Source organism: Pyxicephalus adspersus, chromosome 2 (assembly GCF_032062135.1).
Source record: "Pyxicephalus adspersus chromosome 2, UCB_Pads_2.0, whole genome shotgun sequence".
Classification (NCBI taxonomy): domain Eukaryota; kingdom Metazoa; phylum Chordata; class Amphibia; order Anura; family Pyxicephalidae; genus Pyxicephalus; species Pyxicephalus adspersus.
The window spans coordinates 130203462-130222689 of NC_092859.1; positions in this window are offsets into that span (position 1 = coordinate 130203462).

The window sequence follows — 19228 nt, forward strand, 5'->3', positions numbered from 1 at the left end:
CATAGGCAGGGACAGACGGCAAACAAATCTGGAAAGAGGGTCTTAACCAATCTTATCCATATGCTATAAAATATACATGGGGGTAAAGCTTTACTATTTGGGAGGGTTTTTATTAATTTAATTAATTATTTAATTCTGATGAAATCTAGTCAGATTGGAAGGCTGAGAGATTTGGAAATTCTGCTTTGGAGTTGGTATTTTCTTTTTTAAAACCACATTATACCTATCAATGACAGGTATGACATGGCACATCTAATCCAACACCCAGACAATTAAAGCCGTCAATGTCTGGGTGGCCAGAGTGCCCAATATACCTGTCAATGATAAGTAATATAGGGCTCAGCCAATACAGCCACCAGACAATAACAAGATATCATGGTGGACTGGAGCAGCTTGTGGGGCTTTTGGAGACAAGAGTTTAGTGAGGTGTGGGATGTTGCAGCTGGACTGCATGGGTGTCAGAGGGATTGCTAAAACCCTTAGGGAATCCTGACAGTATTCTGGGCATAACACCATAGGAAGTTAACCTATTGACTGTGACTAAACATGTAAGGTCCCTCTAAATCTATCTTGGGATGCTCATTTCTTAGAAGAGACTGGTAATACCTGTTGCTATTCCCCTTAGGATGAAAAGAACATGTCCTAGATAAAAACCCTATCTGATCTTGTGAGGCAATAGGCTGTTCCCTGGATCGGCAGTCTTTGTTGTTTTTACTTTTTTAATCTTTAATACCCAGTTATATTCTGTGTTTCTAGAAAAGCATCCAGCTTTTTGTAATCTAAAGAAATTGCTAAAACTACTCCCTGAGGGAGCCGATTCCACATTTTCATAGACTTTACAGTGAAGAATCCCTTCCTTATCCGGAACTTAAACTTCTTTTCCTCCAGACACAAAGAGTGCCCTCTTGCTCTTTGTAATGATCTCAGTGAATAATTGGGAAGAGAGTTCTCTATATGGACCTTTTATATATTTATACAGTATGATCAGATCCCCCCTTAAACGTCTCTTCTCAAGGGAGAATAGATTCAGTTCAGCTAATATCTCCTCATAGCTGAGCTCCTCCATTCCTTTTATTAGTTTATTTACCCTTCTCTGCACTCTCTCTAATTCCACAATGTCCTTTTTGTGAACTGGTGCCCAACACTGGACTGCATATTTCAGATGTGGTCTGACCAATGCTTTGTACAGGGGCCGGATAATGTCTCCATCTCTGCAGTCTATTCCTCTTTTATTACAAGAAAATACTTTACTAGCTTTAGATATTGCAGCTTGGCATTCCATGCTATTATTAAGTCTATGATCTACCAGAATAACCAGATACTTTTCTTTTTCTGATTACCCCAAATGTATTCCCCATAGACAGTATGAAGCATGCATGTTGCTAGCCCCCAAGTGCATAACTTTACATTTATCTATATTAAATGTCTTTTCCCACTTCTCTGTCCATTCAAACAGTACATCCAGGTCTTCTTGTAGATTATAGACATCTGTATGAACCTAATTCCATTACATAATTTGGTGTCATTTCAAACACAGAAATGGCACAAATTATTTGATATTATTATTATTATTATTATTATTATTAACAATAATATTAATAATAATAATAACAACAATATGATGATAGATTTATAAAACTCAATATTCCAACTTACCTTGCAAGCCAGGGGGTACCTAAGGCAAGCCACATTTCATATAAATCAGATGGGCACATATCTACATTATAAAATCAATTTAAGTAAAATAAAAAGTTCCCTTTTTATTCTAAACTATAGAATAACCTCTTTATTGTACAGCACTGTGTAATATGTTGGCGCTTTATTATTCCTGTTTATTATTATTATTATTAATAATAATAATAATAATAATACCCTACACAGAAGTTCAAAGCAGTTGAGTGGAGATTAGTATTTCCACCATTTATAAACTAAAAGGGGTTCCTGTTGGTCTGAACTGCAGTGCATGCAGAGGTTGGCTTTGTCTGTCACACATACAAATGATGTTCTTGCCAGAGGCATATATTTTGCTGGAGGCCCCCATACACTCCGCCCCTCTAACAATACACTAAAATAAACACAAGAGAGAGATAAAAGTTTTTTTTTCATACAGCCTATTTGTTAGATTATGTGTTATATCCGGAGGTCTCATGTAAAGGACACGGTCTCTGAAGGTCTAGGAGAGAAGTGCAGCATTTAATATTTGTCTGTGAGATGGCCTTTATATAACAGCATTTTGTGTTTATCTATTTTATTTATCTATTTTGATAGACATAGAAAGACATCACAGAGGAGGGCAAGTGGACTAAAACCTGTGTGACTTTCCATGTTTAGATTCTGTCTCTGCAGAAATAAACATGTCCAGGGAGTATAGCCCTGCAACCCATAGCCATCACTTACTCCTTTATATCACCGGAAGTATCTGCTGTGTATTTATTTATATAATAAATATTTACAGACAAAGCAAAGAACATTAGAAAAAACGAGCCCACAAACTATACAGGTCTATAAAATGTAAGTCTTTTCTAGTGCTGCTAGTTAACTTTTCATTCCCTATCCAGTTCTTCCGAGACTCCTTCCCTCTTTTATCTCTTTAGAAATAGAACACCAGAAAGGGAAGTTTAGCATTGATTCATCAAAGCCTTACTTTCCCAGTAGCACTCACACAATATGGTCTGATTTCTTCTTCTACAGCTGCAATGCTTATTTCATAACACCATTGCCTGTAGTCAGAAATCTGAACGAGTTCACAAGTCATATCTGTCCATAACACAATTCTCTCTTTATTTCCTACTGTGAGATTTCTATTATTTGTTTGTTGCTGCTTATTTGTTCTTCTGGGGAGATTAATTTTTAGTAGGGAATGGCCATATTTTTTAGTAGGGATGAACAAGTATTGGTTCAGTTCAGCTAAAAGTTAAAAAAACAGAATTCTGAAATGATAAATGTCTATAGGAAAAAAATCTGACCTTGTTTGGGGTAATAAGTAAACTAATGTAAAAGAAAAGGCAAGGGAATTGCCATTGGGGACAGGAACCAATGCCTAAAAAAATCAAGCCATAAGTAAAGATTATATTGGGATAACTGCATATATTTATTTATAAATATATATATATATATATATATATATATATATATATATTTATATATATATATATATATCAGTATAACCATATCACTAATGAACAGTGTTAAATTCTGGGTTCTGATGAATTGAACTCCATCTACAATTCAAACGCACATTAACCACCTTCTTTTACAGAACATTTACAGTAGCTATGTATCCAGTACATTATGTAAAGTAATACAATGGTTCCAAGACCTGACAGCATTTCTAAGTAATTACCATTTGTTCCTGTTCCGTTTGACTAATTTATAATTTATATTGATATCAATACAAATGGAAAGACAGATTAGGCCGTACAAATTGTACAGGAAAACATTACAATGTACAGACAAGGATTGATTTTAATCCTCTCCACCTGACAGGTGATATATTGCACTATTGTAAGCAAGAATCCACATTAGGTCAGAAAAAAGTAATTCCACTCAGTTTCATGGATGACCAAATGTAACCCATTGTTGAAACCAGCATTGCTAAGATAAAGTGGGTCATATTGTTTAATATAAATTCTAAACTGAGCAGAAGATTGGTAAAACTGTGCATGACTTTTAGAAATGATTTAGTAGCTAAATTTGCGTTGGTATATGTGAGACAGAGTATACTTGCCGGTTATGGCACACACTTACCTTGTTGTTGGTGTCCTTTAGGATCCATGATTCAAGAATTTCCCAAAGCTGCCATCTTTACTGCTGACTCTCTGGGTTCATTGTGATGTTCCTTAGCCACTGGATGACAACTGATGATGTACCTCATGTGCTTGCCCAGAAGTTACATTGGGTCTGGGTATAGTCACAGGGTATTTTATGTAGAGCAGAGGTTTACACTGTAAAGCTGTGTAATAAGGAACAAAAAAAGTCACCAGAAACTGGGAAAAAGATTTACATGCAAAAAAGTTGCATATCTCTCTTGCCAAAAATCTCTACCTTTTAATGACTTTTTGATTTTTAGTCTTTAGAAAAAGTGGTGGGCTGCTGCCATAATCAGCACAGCACCATTGCAGATTATGGCACAGACCCAGCTATGTTCAGGCACCCTATAGCAATGACAGGTCCAGAATCTTGTCATTGCCGCATACAAGAAACCACCACCTTCTCCGCCGACCTCCTGGTGCACAGTGAACTTCTTCAGCCATTAGATGGCCATTTATTACATAACGGGGCATGTCACTTCTGTCTAAAACCTCTACCTTCTGGTGACATACACAGACATTGCAGTATGTTGTGGAAACTCTTGGTATATCTGCACAAACAAGAAATATATGGCATATTGATACATATAACAAATGTTTCTGCCAATCAATGTTCCATTTGGGTCAGCCAAGAAGCTACTTAGCTAAGATAAAGTTTTTTGTCTATTTGAAATAAAGTCTTCTATGAATATCTCTGCTTGCAGAATCCTTCTGGTTCTGATTTGGTTGAGGTCCAGGAAATGTGATAAAAGTTAATCCTGAAGATGTTCTTAAGAAACAGTCTAGTGAAGGTGGCTGCACCCACTGATGTAGACAGGTCATGTAATGCTGGACTTTTAAGTATCCTTATCACTGATAATTACCTGTTACCCCCTTCCTCGTCCTGAAGTTGAATTCTCAGAACTAAAAACAAATTTCAGGTTTTCCATTTATATCCTTATTTGCTACTTGTCATGATTCATAAATATCTTTTCTACTTCTTAGAAGTAGCACTATGCCAATGTACCACCTATCCCCAACAATTTCTCAATTTTGCAAATGTTTTCAAGTTTAGCTATAAAAACAAGACATTGCCTCCCACCCACACTTCTCATAAGGAAAGACCTCCGATGCAGAACAACCTGCTTTCCTTGCATGGAAACCTTTTTATTAAAACTTGGATGACTATTTATAAACAATTTTAATAGGGGATATGTTTAACACAAATTCTTGTTTAACCATTCTTTGCAAGTTGAGTTGGGTTCACATATTGGAAAGGTGAACTAGAGATGGGTGAATGGGCTTGAAAGCTACACATGGGCAAATAAACTGATAAATAAACTACATACAGCATACAGTGGTTATTCTGTGTATGTAATGGACTTTCGGATCATTCTTCTTTGTGTAAATGGTGAAGGACAAAGACAGCAGTAAAGAGATACTGTTTATGTTATACCATGCTGGCAGGAGGTTAGAGCAGTATGAATGGATTTTAGGGTAAACCTCAGCTTCTTGGCTAGTTCCCAAGTACACAGCGAGCACATTGCTATAGGTCAGTGGTTATCACAAGCAAATAAAAAAGCATTTTCATAAAACCAATCAACTATTTAAATAGAAAAAAATGGACCACCAAACATGATGGAGCACTGCCTACAATTTTCATTCTGCCCATAGGTGCAATAAAAAATATAATAAAAATAATATTCTTGTCCCTGGCTCTGAAAGCTTTTTAAAAGTAACTTTGATTATGGAGTTTGGATTAAATGAACTTGTTGAAGCTATACATATAATATTGCACAACCATTAATTTTTTTTTTTTTTGCTGAGAAATCTCATTTATTCCTTGACACATAGATCAGACATCACATTAACCATTACACGTGCATAGTGGTGATCGTTAGCAGTATTTCTGTCTTCTGCAAGTGGTGATTCAGGCTCAGCCAGATATGTGCAGCATATGTCACACTATATTTATAGGTTGAAGAATACTTCGTCAGGAGTAGTAAGGCAGATGGCAAACTTTACCATAAAACATAAGTACACTCAGAGACATTTCTATAAATTTACTTCTGTCTTCAAAGCTTATTAAAAGGATTTCATCTGCTAAGACATGAGAAGTGCCTGCTGTACATGTTTTGAAGCCAGTGAAGGTTTAGGTCTGTCTGGTGTCTGGACTGAACAAAAATGACAGTAAAGTGGTTAACATAAGCAGCTAATTGTACACAAATTCATGCATCATATTAAAGAATTGGGCCATCCAACTCCGGTCCTCAAGGGCCACAAACTGGCCAGGATTCTCAAATAAACAAAGTATATTCCAACCTTTTATTAACCACACCTTACTAAATTTACTGCTGTTTCTTGGAGAAATACTAAATTGAGTGCGGATCCTGATCCTGGAGGACTGGAGGAGTTGGACAGCCCTGCTATAGAAAGCCAAGGTATTTCATTATATACCCAATACACATTGCAATACCATATGGCCCATGACTAATGCTGGGAGTTTCGTTATATTTTTCTTTTTTAAGTAGACCTAGCCCATGTTATCTGTCTCTGTTCTTGCCATTGCAAGTTTGGGCATGTTGTTATGGCCACGCTATCACACTAGGATATGGTACAAGGGCCTGACCACATACAATTTTAACACTGCAACCCACTCAGTGCTTCTGCCCACGGGGGTCCATCCTGCGATAAAGGTAAAATAAAGACTTAGGATTCACTTTTTTACTTACAGTAGAACTCCAGTGAAAAGTATTATATATTTTTAAATGTATTATTGTATTTTTTATATTATATTTATAATAATAATATAAAATCAATAACCCGTTAATCAATAAAGAAAACCAAACCAGCTTATGCTGTAATATTTTTTCTGCCATTAGGTGAGGACCAACGTCATTTAATCTACCTTCTATAAGTCCTAGTAGTTCTGGACTCAACCCAACCTGGTATTGGACAGTGAAAGGAAAAGCATGACAGTGATGAGCTCACTGGCTACTCTGCCTATTGATTACTCCGCGTCCTCCCTATCAGCATCTTATCAATACATGAGCTGACTGGTCCGTGTACTGAATGTCTCTTTCCACATTTCAACTCTGCTGTGCAGGGATTTTAAGAGGCTGATACCAGCTCAGATTTAGGTACATACGGTTTATGCATTGTATGTACTATCTATGACAAAGCTACCTAAGATTGAGCTTTTTACATCTGCCTAAGCCTTAGAAGGATGTATAGTTTTTGAAAGCATTATGTATCACAAACAATAGCTTTTAACTGTTTTCACATTTTCAATCGGTGTTGTATTTCATTGCTATTGTTCTTTTCCAGTCTTCTGCAGCCACTGGCTACATGCATGGGCTTGGGTATTGGCAGCATGGAATTTCCCATCACTTGTTTTGTCCTGGTGACAATTGTAGAAAATCTCTTGGCTGCCTAAAGCCTCCATTTGGAGAATGTGTGAAAGGGTGGGAAAAGCAGATCAACCCCAGGCGACAGGGATTGAGTGTTGTCAACCTATGATAGGAAGTGTCAAGGAATCTTCTTGGTAGAGTCATCAGGTATTGTTTTAACAAAAGCTGCAGATATAAAACTATTGAAAAGGACTTGTGAAATTACTTATTTATTATTTTTGTGATTGGGTTTCTCTAGAATTCTTTAGCAATCACTTTAAAAAGGCCAAATTCAAGATGTAAAAACAACGCACTTGCAGGGAATTTAAAGAATACTTTTAGTTGCCCTATGTTCTCATATTTTCTGGCTTCTACTACAATCAACTGGTTCCCCCACAGCCTCTTTCATAAAATGCTCCGAGTGGGGTTGGTTAGGCACTGATGTCATCTAAATGCAGAACCAATACTCCTGCATTGTATATTGAGGGATGAAAGATATTGCGATTATATTCCTGAGATCTGCTCGCCCAGTTCTGATTTCCTAGACTTCCCTAGCTAGGCTCTGGGTAGACATTGAAAAGGTCATCAATGACCACATTAAAAATCTGGTAGCACAAAGAGGGAGGCTAATAAAAATCTTTTTTTTTCCTAAATAAATAAATGATGCACGTTAATTGACCAATACACAATTTTTTTTTATAGGAGGTTAGGGTGACACACCAAGATTAGACAAAAGGGGTAAAAAATCTTTTTCAACAAAGAGCAATAAAATCTGTGATTTAACCTCAATCTAACTTGCATGAGACAAGCTACTTGCTGCTGTTAAAATGTGCCACATGCTCTTAATGGTTTTTAATGCCTTCCAATAACCCATTTCTGAAAGATGTATTAGTTGGTCAAAAGTCACATTACACATTTGTCTGAAATGGAAGTTTCTTTTAGCATATATTTTCTGTGTTTCCATTGATTTTTATGTAATGCATGCCTTTTTGCTAAGTCTTACCATCCTTAAATCATCACCCCTGATGCATTAGTTTTTTTGGCATGGGTCTCTAAACACAGAAAATGAGAACGTCACATGGAGGTTCCAAGCACATCTCTCAAACAGTATATAGGACTCTCAAACCATTCATGGCCATTTTCCAGTCAATCTTTATAAGACGTGTAGAATTCAAATAAAAAAAGTGTCTGCAAAGTACATTCAGCTGTATGGAAATTGAGTTTCTACAATTTGAATAAAACCTCCCTCATCCAAGTCTCATTAAGTCATGTCTGCCAAGTGCTTGTGTCAACACAAAGAGAACAGCAGCTCACTGTCTAAAGCAATGAACTGTGAACTTAATGGACTTGTGTTTAATGTGATGGGAGACCACTATAGGCAAGTTCTTTACATTGAAAAACAGGGCAGGACTTATACATTTAGAGCACAAATTGTATGAAATATCTGTGTATTTATTAAAATATTGAATATGCAAATAGATGCTACAAAATATCAAAAGGTCAAACATGTATATGACAAAGTGTTCATGTGAAAACAAGAGCAATAGGCAGCCTGGACCAACAGCCATTACAATGGAGATTCACCACTTTCCCCCACATATTACAATAGAAGTAAAGAATATTGTGAAAGGATCATGTGATAACCCAATAACTAGATGTGTCCTCATACCACGGCTCACTTTTACATTCACCACATCTCAACCTAAACACCAGTAGAAGTCACAGAAGTAGATGCAGACATTGTAGAAATAGACATTGAGCTGAGCACCCTCATTTTCTGAGTTTTACCTTCCTTTTTGTGTTACATATGTTGCATAGAAATTTTGAATATCACTCCATCAATTCAGTATGGCCCAATGATTTTCTAATTGCACTCACAAATTAGAAGCAATCTGACATACCACCTCTCTTCTTTTGCAATACCAGTATGTGTAAAAGGTGTGGATGTTACTCGTCTTTGCCAAAACAGAGCAATGAGGAGTGCAGAGATCCTCAGAATCATAATATATGGGAGGACATTATTATAAACTGGTGAAATGGTGTGAGACTTCAGTTGTCTCAACTGTTTAAAATGTTGATATTTCGCCCACCACTGGAAGGGTTGGGGTTTCCATTGAAGAGGCTTTTTTTCTCATTGACCACCAAAAAAGTTGCTTTTAGTAGGGGTTTGAGATCTGAATCTTATTTCAAGGCTTCCTCATAAGTAAAATGTTTGAGAAAAGTTACTGTATGTTGTGTGTAATCCTCAGATTCTAGGTTTATTTCGTGTTATGAATGTTGCATATTAGCACTTCTCTTGATCTGCATGTCTGCATGTACACTGTATAACAATTCTACTTTTACATCCCTGAAGCAATGTTTGGCATTTGTTCCCATTCATTCAGTGCACAGCACAACTTTCTATATACAGGTAGTCCTCTGGTTAGGGATATCCGACATACGGATGACTCCTAGATTTGAACAGGGCTTCCCTGCTCCCTTGTGTGCAGGACGGAGGCTTGGAGGGGGGAGGAGCAGTTTGCATGACTTGCAGAAAAAATCTTTTGCGAAACACAGCTGAGACTGAGCTTTTTATAAACTCTTGTAACTCTTTCATGACCAAGACACACTCTGCAGTTTCTTTTTGCATATCAAAGCACAGCTTGCTTCAGAAGTTAATGAATGTCTAGGCTCTATTAATGTTTTTGTTTTGGTTTGTTTCTGATTAGCTCATAGTGAGGATTTTATATAATATGTTGAGACAAACATCTGTCCTAATTGCATTTATTTAAATAATGAACCTGTTCCGAATTACATACAAATTCAATTTAAGAACAAACCTACAGTCCCTATCTCGTATGTAACCCGGGGACTACCTGTACATCCACCATCTCTTTTTACTGTGTACATGCTGAAGCTCCATTTTTGTTATATGTTACCTCCTTGGCTCACCAGCTTGCTCCAGCTGAATGGATTCAGATGCACTCACTGGATGGGTTGTATGATGCATGATGACTTGCAGTATTTTTTTCACAGCACTAATGTACGCATTTGAAAGTCAATGAGCTTGGCCAAATTTATTTAAACTGATTGTGGGAACATATGAATTTACTTGGATGGTTACCAATTAATTGTTCTTTCCTGTGTCAGCAGGGAACTTGAAATGACATTCCAAAGCTATATAAATCTAGTGCTACTACTAAGTGGTGCCAGGTTTAACTGTCCTGCAACTTTATCCTGCACTACTGATTTTAACCAAAACACAGTAATTAAATCTCTTTTATTCTTGAGTTGTTTCGTTTAACAAGAATTGAGTGATTAAAAGCTGCTTAAGGGTGTCCTGAGATTAATAAACATTGATTATGTGAGACCTACAATTACAATTACATTTTCCATTTGCAACCTTTTATTGTCCTTTTCATATTATACTAGTAACAAGTTTTTTTACTCCCACCATTTTCTTTCACTTAGCCAGCACACATTGATGCACTAAACAAATTAATAATTTATAATTTAAATCAAAGTTAATCTCTAGGTGTTTAAAAAGCAATTAATGTAGTTATTTATGTATTCAAAAGTATTATTTTAGAAAATCCTTATACTATGGTACTTATTCTCTTTCAACCTAAAGTGGAACCAGGAGGTGTTTCAAAGTTTTTAAGGGCTCTGGTCAAAAAAGCTATTTTGTAGACAGGTGTCACCTAAATTGAAGAGGTCATTAGTAATTTGTCCTGTTGGATCTAACAACCAATACCAGTGGATGATGATGTTTATTCTATTGCTGGGTCACAGCAGCAGGTCGCTCCCATTCTTCTTCCCCTTACCCTTTTCCATGGAACATAACTGGCTACTCAAATCAGAACCAGACTGCCTATTTGCAATCAGCACCTGGAATGATCACTAATGAGTGTCAACGTTAGAAACGGACTGACCCCCAACATTTTATTGCAAATCTTTAAGGATTATAAAGATTGAATACCTTCATATTGGAAACAGCTAGAAAGGTCAATTATTGTTTGTTTTAAAGCTGTTTTACTGATTGATACAAATATGTAAATAGTTTAATGTCTATAGTCTGGGCACAGGTGAAATTTAAGCAAATCTCAGGCAGAACTGTCTAAGCTGTAAGGACGTGCACAGCTAGGCAGTCTGTTCTGTTACAGGTGACCTCCTGGTAGGTGACATGGGATTACCTGGAGTGCAGAATCTAAGTGATTACTGGTCTTCACCAAAACACAGCAAGGTATGACGATCCGGTAGACTTGGTGGCCACTTTGCTGAAAGGAATTTTCCAGGTCACAACTACTTACCAGAGGCGATTGGGATCAGACTGGGATCAGCTCAGGATAGCTGATCAAACAGGTGGCAGACAAAAAGGGAACATGGCACTCATAGAGGACGTTGAACAACAAACTGAAGTCAGAGCACTCACAGACGAAGTAAAGGTCAGGTTCAGACTGAGGTTAAAACCCAGGAAATCAGATGGCATGAACACTGGGCAGAATGGCGGGTAACCAATATGAGCATCTAGCAACTTCTGCCAGGTCTGAGGAGACTTAAATAACCCTTGTAAGTCTATATTTGGTTCATGTGTGTGCACATTCGTTCACGTGGATCACCATTCGCCCTCTAGAAATGCTATGAGTTAGCATAAAGTCTTGTGCATGGGGAAGTTGGCTCTGGTGAAGACCAGGATTTATTCAGATTCTGCACCTATGTTATTTCCATGTCTCCTGCTAGGAGGCTGTGTACATTCGCATTCTCAGAAAAGGAGGGAGATGCATGAGCAGAACGGTATTAGGTTCCCACAAAGCCGGGGGAATAGTAAAACAGCATTGTATCTTGTGACAGATCAGACTAATTTTAAGACTGAGTTTCAAATGCATATGTCTGTGTAAAGGGTTATCCTAATCCCACCTTTGTTGTACTCTCTGACATGATATTATAAACCAATAAGCAGGATTTTAGGTTCCCATACTACAAGACTATTTCAAGAAATATTGAGGTTGAAACCTCCCTTCCTTAACTTGCTAATAAAGCTTACTGCCCAAAAAGAACTCTGAGATTAATAGTCATATTGTAGTTTTTCTCAGGTTACAGGTTACAACCAAGGCCTGCCAAAAGTCTGGGCATGATTGTCAGCTATATTTCACGGTACATAAATATATTGAAACATTTTCCCTTCAGAAATTCCATCTTCATAATAAATGACCCCTTGTATATTGCCTTTATATGCCTTTTACAGAGGAAAGTCATCTCTCAAACAAACCAATAAACTAGTAATTAGTTAATGCTGCCGATCTGCAGTGAAAAGCAAAATAAATAGTTATGTAACAAAAGCATGCTGAAGGATAAAGCTTATGCATGAGTAAATCTTCTTGCAATTAATAAGTAATTATAAGTGACTTAATGTAAAACCAGAATGAAAAGATGTTGTGTTGAGATCATAGTCATAAAACTAATTAGTTTTAAATATGTGCCTCTCAAGTATTACTATTTAATCAACTGGATCATTTATTGCCTTGTGGAATAACGCAGATTTGTGTCAATACTCCAGCACTAGTTAGATGAGTCAGTCCTGTCTGCAAACCTAATAGGCAAATAACAGATTTTATTATAATCTGTTACATCCGTAAACAGGCAAAAGTCTCAAAGCTGTATGGCTGCATTGTCCTCTTTATGATTGTACTCTAAAGAGTCTATTTATAAAACAACCAATTCGACATTCACTGGTGGAGAATCATTTATTACCACTGAAACACATTGTTTCAGTGAATGTCACATTTACTGATTTATAAATAGACCCCCAACTGGTATTCCAGGATATTTTGTAAAGCTGCACCAGTAGCCGTTTCAGCAAATTGATGTAACATGCAGAAACCAATCCAATATTCTGTTTTTGCAGTCAGAAGCTAGATGTTTCCATTGACTGTTTACAGTAAACACACCAGTTTTCTTATTAAATTGGTAAATTGGCACTGGCTTTTTCAACAAATATGTATAAAAGGAAAAAGCAAGAAGGTTATAACAGATGTAATTGTGAAGGTTTTCATCCAGGAAATTATATATCTAATAGTAGTTTGTTACATTCAATTAGTCGTGTTTTTGTAAGGTTGTAGAACCGGCTAGGACAAGGTACAATACGTCTTCAACATTACAGGAACAAATTCAATTGGGTGTAACTAACTACTACTAGGTATATTATATGAACGGTAAAGAAACAAATGTTATCAAAATAATGGATCAAGAGATTGTAATTTAAGCAAAAGTCATTCATTGTCCAGCTTGTTTAATTATAGAGCCCAGCCAGCTCCTGAGCTGTTAGGAATTGGTCACTGATGAAAAAAGAAAAATATGGGAATCAATGGTCCCTTTATACTATGAATAGTCATCCAATGATATCTCACAAAATCCACAATCATTCAAACATTAACATGTTTATAAAATCACTATTTTTTTCTTTTCATTTTTTTATGATTTTATTTGATTGTTTGTGGTACCTTGTATGAGAATGAATGGAGAAGCTGATAAGGCTAGATAATCAATCATTCCTCATATAATATGATTACTTCACTATGTACTGAACACTATGATTTGTCATTAGATATTCAAGCACTGTTTATCAGAAGCCTAAAGCAGAACTAAATCTGAGCAGCTCACCTGTCCATGTTCTAGCACAGGGATCCACCATCATCGTCTCTTCTGGACAATCTTCAGTTATCTTGATTGGTTGTGCTGGGATCATGTAAGTCCCATGCAGGTGCACAGGAGTTTATGAATTCCTTGTACATGCAATGGAAGCCTGGATGGACGGGTTTCGCTGGCAAGCAAAGCTGACACATGAGGCAGGAAAGGTGTAATACTGCAGTAATGACCTGTCTGATCATGGAAACTAAAAAGTAAAACTTTAGTTCCACTCTAAGGAACACAATAAATATAAATGAGTTATACAAGTCATAAGGTATAGTGAGTTATATAAAGTTATATAAGTTTACTGAAGTTATAGTAAATAAGTTAGGGTTGGTATTAGGACATGCTAATAAAGAATTTGATCATTATTGCATGCCATCGTTTACTATACAGAAGAATTCTCTGTTGATCCTGTGAGATGACATAGAGGGATGAGGGAGGAAGGGGAACTGTGTCCAGGAGTCCCAGAATCTGACACTGAAAGTCTTGCCTTTCTGGTTAAATTGTGTCAATGATAACTTTGCTAAAAACTCCCAAATTGCTTTCATAAGTACACCTAATACAAATTACTCTCTGACTTTTAATTTTAGTTGTAGGTGAGGGTAGCATTTGGTGACAGTCTCTTTTGTAGGTGATAATACTTTTATTGAAATATATTCTTCAAAAGCTAATAAAAATATATACTCACATTGTTTTCATCAAATTGCCTTTGCAAGCTTAGATATTACCTTGTAAAACAGTGATGATATTATATGTGTAATGCACACAGTTTGTGTAGAAAGCAAAGCGGTGGGAAGGACCCAACAGATCCACCTACTACAGGTTGGAGGGAGAAAGCTACACAAGGATAGATAAAACACCAGTCACTCTGTACAAAGAGGAAAAGAGTAGCAATTACCTTCATTAAAGAAATCCTTGTTTCATGCTAGATTAGTGCATAGATTTTAAAGAAATACACAAAAGAAACCAAGATATAAGTATGAATATAACTGGGTATTTATACAATACTTATTATACAAGCCTTGCCTGGATTAAAGTTTTAATGCAACCTATTTGCATATATGTGTTTTTCAATGTTCAATGAACACTGCAAACAGGCACTGCAACATATAATACAAAAAATATGTACACTTTGCCACAAAAAATTATAGAGCCCCCTTACAAGGTGCACAAGACATGGGTGCTCTTTGAACACAGAAGAAAAGTGTGTCATTTATTTTAAATCTAACAAACTGAACATTAAAAAAAGTTTAATTTGCATCGCTGTCTAGTTAGCTAACCCATAGTGCTTTGGGAATCATTTATCACCTATGAATGTTTACTTACAAAACAAAAAGTTGAATACTTAATATTATCTATAAATCATCATTTTACATGTATAAAGTAAACATCTGAAATATAATTGATCTAAAATCTATATAGTTTTCTTTTTATTCACTGTCATCCAATACATCAGTGTCTCTACATATAGAATAATGGTAATACATCTATCATATACCATGTGTATAAAAAAGATGAAATGGTCATATATTTTCATTTCTAAACAAAATCAATACAAAAAAGAAATAAAACTCCACTCTTTTTCACGCTATTTTAATCAATACCTGAGCAGTGGTGAAACAGCAATAAAAGAAAAAAATGTTCAATACATTAAATGTATAACTTGAAAAATGTGACACAAAGTCTAACATTATATTTTAAACAATTTCAACTGACTCTGCAAGTTCACGTTTTAAACAGCTATTTTACATCTTAATAAACCTTACCCTTTGTTCATAATTATTTTTGACCCATCTTTTTTACAGAACAGATGGAAGTAGGTCACCAGGACCTTGAAGGACAAGTCTGTATATATTTCAGGCTCAGCACTATCTTGTCAAGGCAATCAAACTCAAAAATGACAGAAGTGACATAATAAAATAGAGGAGGAAGATATTGAACAAAGTAGCAATTAGTGGTAACAAATACACAACACAGAGGACTTTAGGAAAAAATGGGAGAGGGAGCAATACTGGATTAGGTCCGAGTCCTGGCTCTGAATGAGAATACGACACTATTTTCTAAATGGTTTAAAGTAGAAGTGAGAACAGTGTTGTGAGGGTAAATTGGAGTTATGCTGCTCTACACACATCTTTATTCATTAGGTGTCCATGTTTGGTTATACAGGACCATAGGTTGTACGGTCAGTATGCAAAGTGTTGATTGACTCTAACTAGGTATATTCAGAAATGTTCCCCCTTAATACCTATGTAACAATGATATGAAGTTAAAACATTTTATTTCAGTTATGGAATAGAGTGACTAGGAGTACTTTATTACTACTTGTGTCCGACTCCCCCACTAAGTAAATTTGAACTATTTCAAAGCAAGATGAAATCCAAAATGTTACCAGAACAATAAGAAAAAGCTTGGAATAGGATACGCTCAACTGACAACTGTCTACGAAGGGACTTTAGCTGTAACATCTTATGTAGCCTCTCTGGGTCTAAAAGTGCAGGGAAATCTCCCCATTGGGATTCAGACAGCAAAAGGTAAGCCAGGAGAGCTTTAACCTTTCTCCACTCAACCCAAAAACAAAACAGACATACAGTACATTTTTACCCTCCCAAACTTACCAATATTACAAACCTAAGATAGGTAACTGGGTTTATACAGATCTCTAATATGATGCAAGTTTACAATATACACACACACACATATATATATATATATATATATATATATATATAAATATATATATAAACACACACACATACACACACACATATACATGCATACAATATTATTTTGCTACTATTTACGTTTACTTCTTATTCAATATTCTTATTTTACTGAGAAATAACCAGCAAAAAATGTTTGGTGCCTTCTACTCAGGATTCTTTTGCAGAAATAACTTAGGGGTAATGGTAGTTGAATAATGCCATTTGGAGTCAATTTCAACTAAGATTGGAGCTATTTCAACCCTGGATCAAAACTAATATATATATTATTCAGCTGAGCGATGACAGCTGTTTGGAGATTACCCATGGCAATCAGGGAAACTAAGAAAATACTGAACCTCTGCTTAGAAAGATGGTCATATGCAGCAAAGATGTGAGGCCTGCAGCATTTCCGCAAGGAAAAAAAAAATGTTGTCCTCGTATTCTTTAATTGCAGGTTTTCAGTTTCATCACTACTCATGGTATCAGGATCTACTCAGACAGGTAGCGTAGGATCTCTTGAGGGGTAGAGTCTAAGTGACACCACGTCTTTACTAGGGCATACCATAAGGCGTGATGGGCTGGTGGCCTAGAGACCATCATGCTTTGCTGCTGGATGTCACCAGGTCATAGCCCTCTGGGATACCCTTCCTGAGGAAGAAAGATGGAGTGGTCTTAGTGTGGAGACAGGTGTCAGGCAAAGCATTATCTGGGTCCAAGGCAAAGTCAGGGAAGGCAAAGCGTAGTCCCTGTCCAAACGAAGAGCTAGTGGAAGTTAAAGAGTAATCTGGGTTCAGGCACAGTAAGACTGCCCATAAACATATGAGTCAAAAACGTGCTGCATGCTCTGAGGCAGACAGAGAGACAGAGACCCTGATTTATTAATGCTCTCCAAGGCTGGGGAGGATACACTTTCAAACCTGGAATGTTTTTTTTTTTAAAGTCATTAGCTATTTGTTAGCAAATGTTTACAGTTCTGGACCAGATCAATTCCAGGTTTGCGGAGTCACCCAGCTTCACAAATGAAAGTATATCTTCTCCAGCCTTAAAGAGCTTTAATAAATCAGGGCCAGAGAGTGAATGCTGCACCTGGCAGCTCAATAGGGCAGACAGGCAGTTCCACAGGCAGTATTGTGACACATGGTCACAAGCAGCCTCCTGCCTTCCAGACGTATCTTGGGAGTTTGGTTATATCAGACCTGTAACCAAAAAGTGCTAGAATACAATATAATATTTACCTGATCAATAAAAACTCCTTTGTGCAATCCATTGCATTTCAGCAAAGTGTGGGAAAACCCATGGGACTTTGTTTATTTTTAGACTTCATATCTGCATCATTATCCCAGATTATGTCTTTCCCTAAATACAGGTTTGCCTAAAGCAGTGCAGGTAGGAAAAAAGAGCAGTTGCTCATCCTCCCATAAACAGGCTACTGGAATAATTACAGCTTTCAATTTACTATTTTTGTTTACATGCTATAGGCTGTGTTTAATTTCTTTTATTTATTCACTCAAGTAATATATCTCAATGTTGGGTTTTTAATGCTTCCATTGTGTTCTTAAAAATTTGCTGAATCTCACAATGCCTGTATTGCTCCATAGCGCCAAACATATTTTTTTTTTATGGTTTAGGGAGGGAATCAATCTTTTGAAGAGTAAGCATATTTAACTTTTCTACACTTTTACAACAGCCAGTAAATATAAATAGCAGGGAGACTGAATAAACTGGTGCATTGAAAAACTCTGGATACATCTGCAGCTCGTAGTACATGGAACATTGAAACGTTTAAATACGTATCTCTTTTATTACTTTGTTACTGCCAAATAATTCAATTGCATGTAGAGCTTGAGAACGATGAGCCAGAATACTGTTATAGCATGAAGCTCATTGTACCTAATGCTATATTTGTTGAGACACTCGTGTATAATGTACGTTATTGGGATATGATAATGTATTTTGATGGAGCTACACTCTTGACCTTATTGCTTAAAGAGAGGATAAAACGAACTACGAGAGAAGTGGCAGCTTGTACAGAAATCATAAAATGCTATAATGTATTTTGAAGAGCTCTTCAACCCTATTCACACCCCCTTCTTGAACGCAATGGCATCTGAGTATATAATTTTAATTAAATTAGGTAATGGTAGATGGTTTTCAGATATGGGAGCTAATAGTTCCAGAATGAGTGCAATTAGAAGTACCATAATAAGGGAGTATAATTATATATCACTTGGTTTCCCAACTTAGTTAGCTCTTCTAAAAGCACAAGGGGCTTTTCTAACATTAAACTTGTAGAAAGCTGAAATATAGTAGGTGTTAACTAGGAAAACTGTAAAGTTTTGCAGTATCTGATTGCCAGTTGTAATGCTAAAGAGTAGATTGTTTTTACATTTTTGCTTCCCATGTGTCCAAAGCACCTAAAATTTGTATTTGCATAGTAATATTCCATATGTGTACAATCAAACATCTCTCATTTTGAGTTCTCACATATGTGATAATGCACATGATATACAGACAAAATGTTTTCTTTAGTTCTCTAGTTCAGGGTAGGTGTTGTGTTCTATCAAAGAAATTTCTATTAAAGCAGAACTAAAGGTGCACTTTAAAAATGTGTGATCAGGCAGAGATTTATTACAGAACAGGAGAGGCCATGTGTTACCTGCCAGTTTCCAGCAATTCCAGA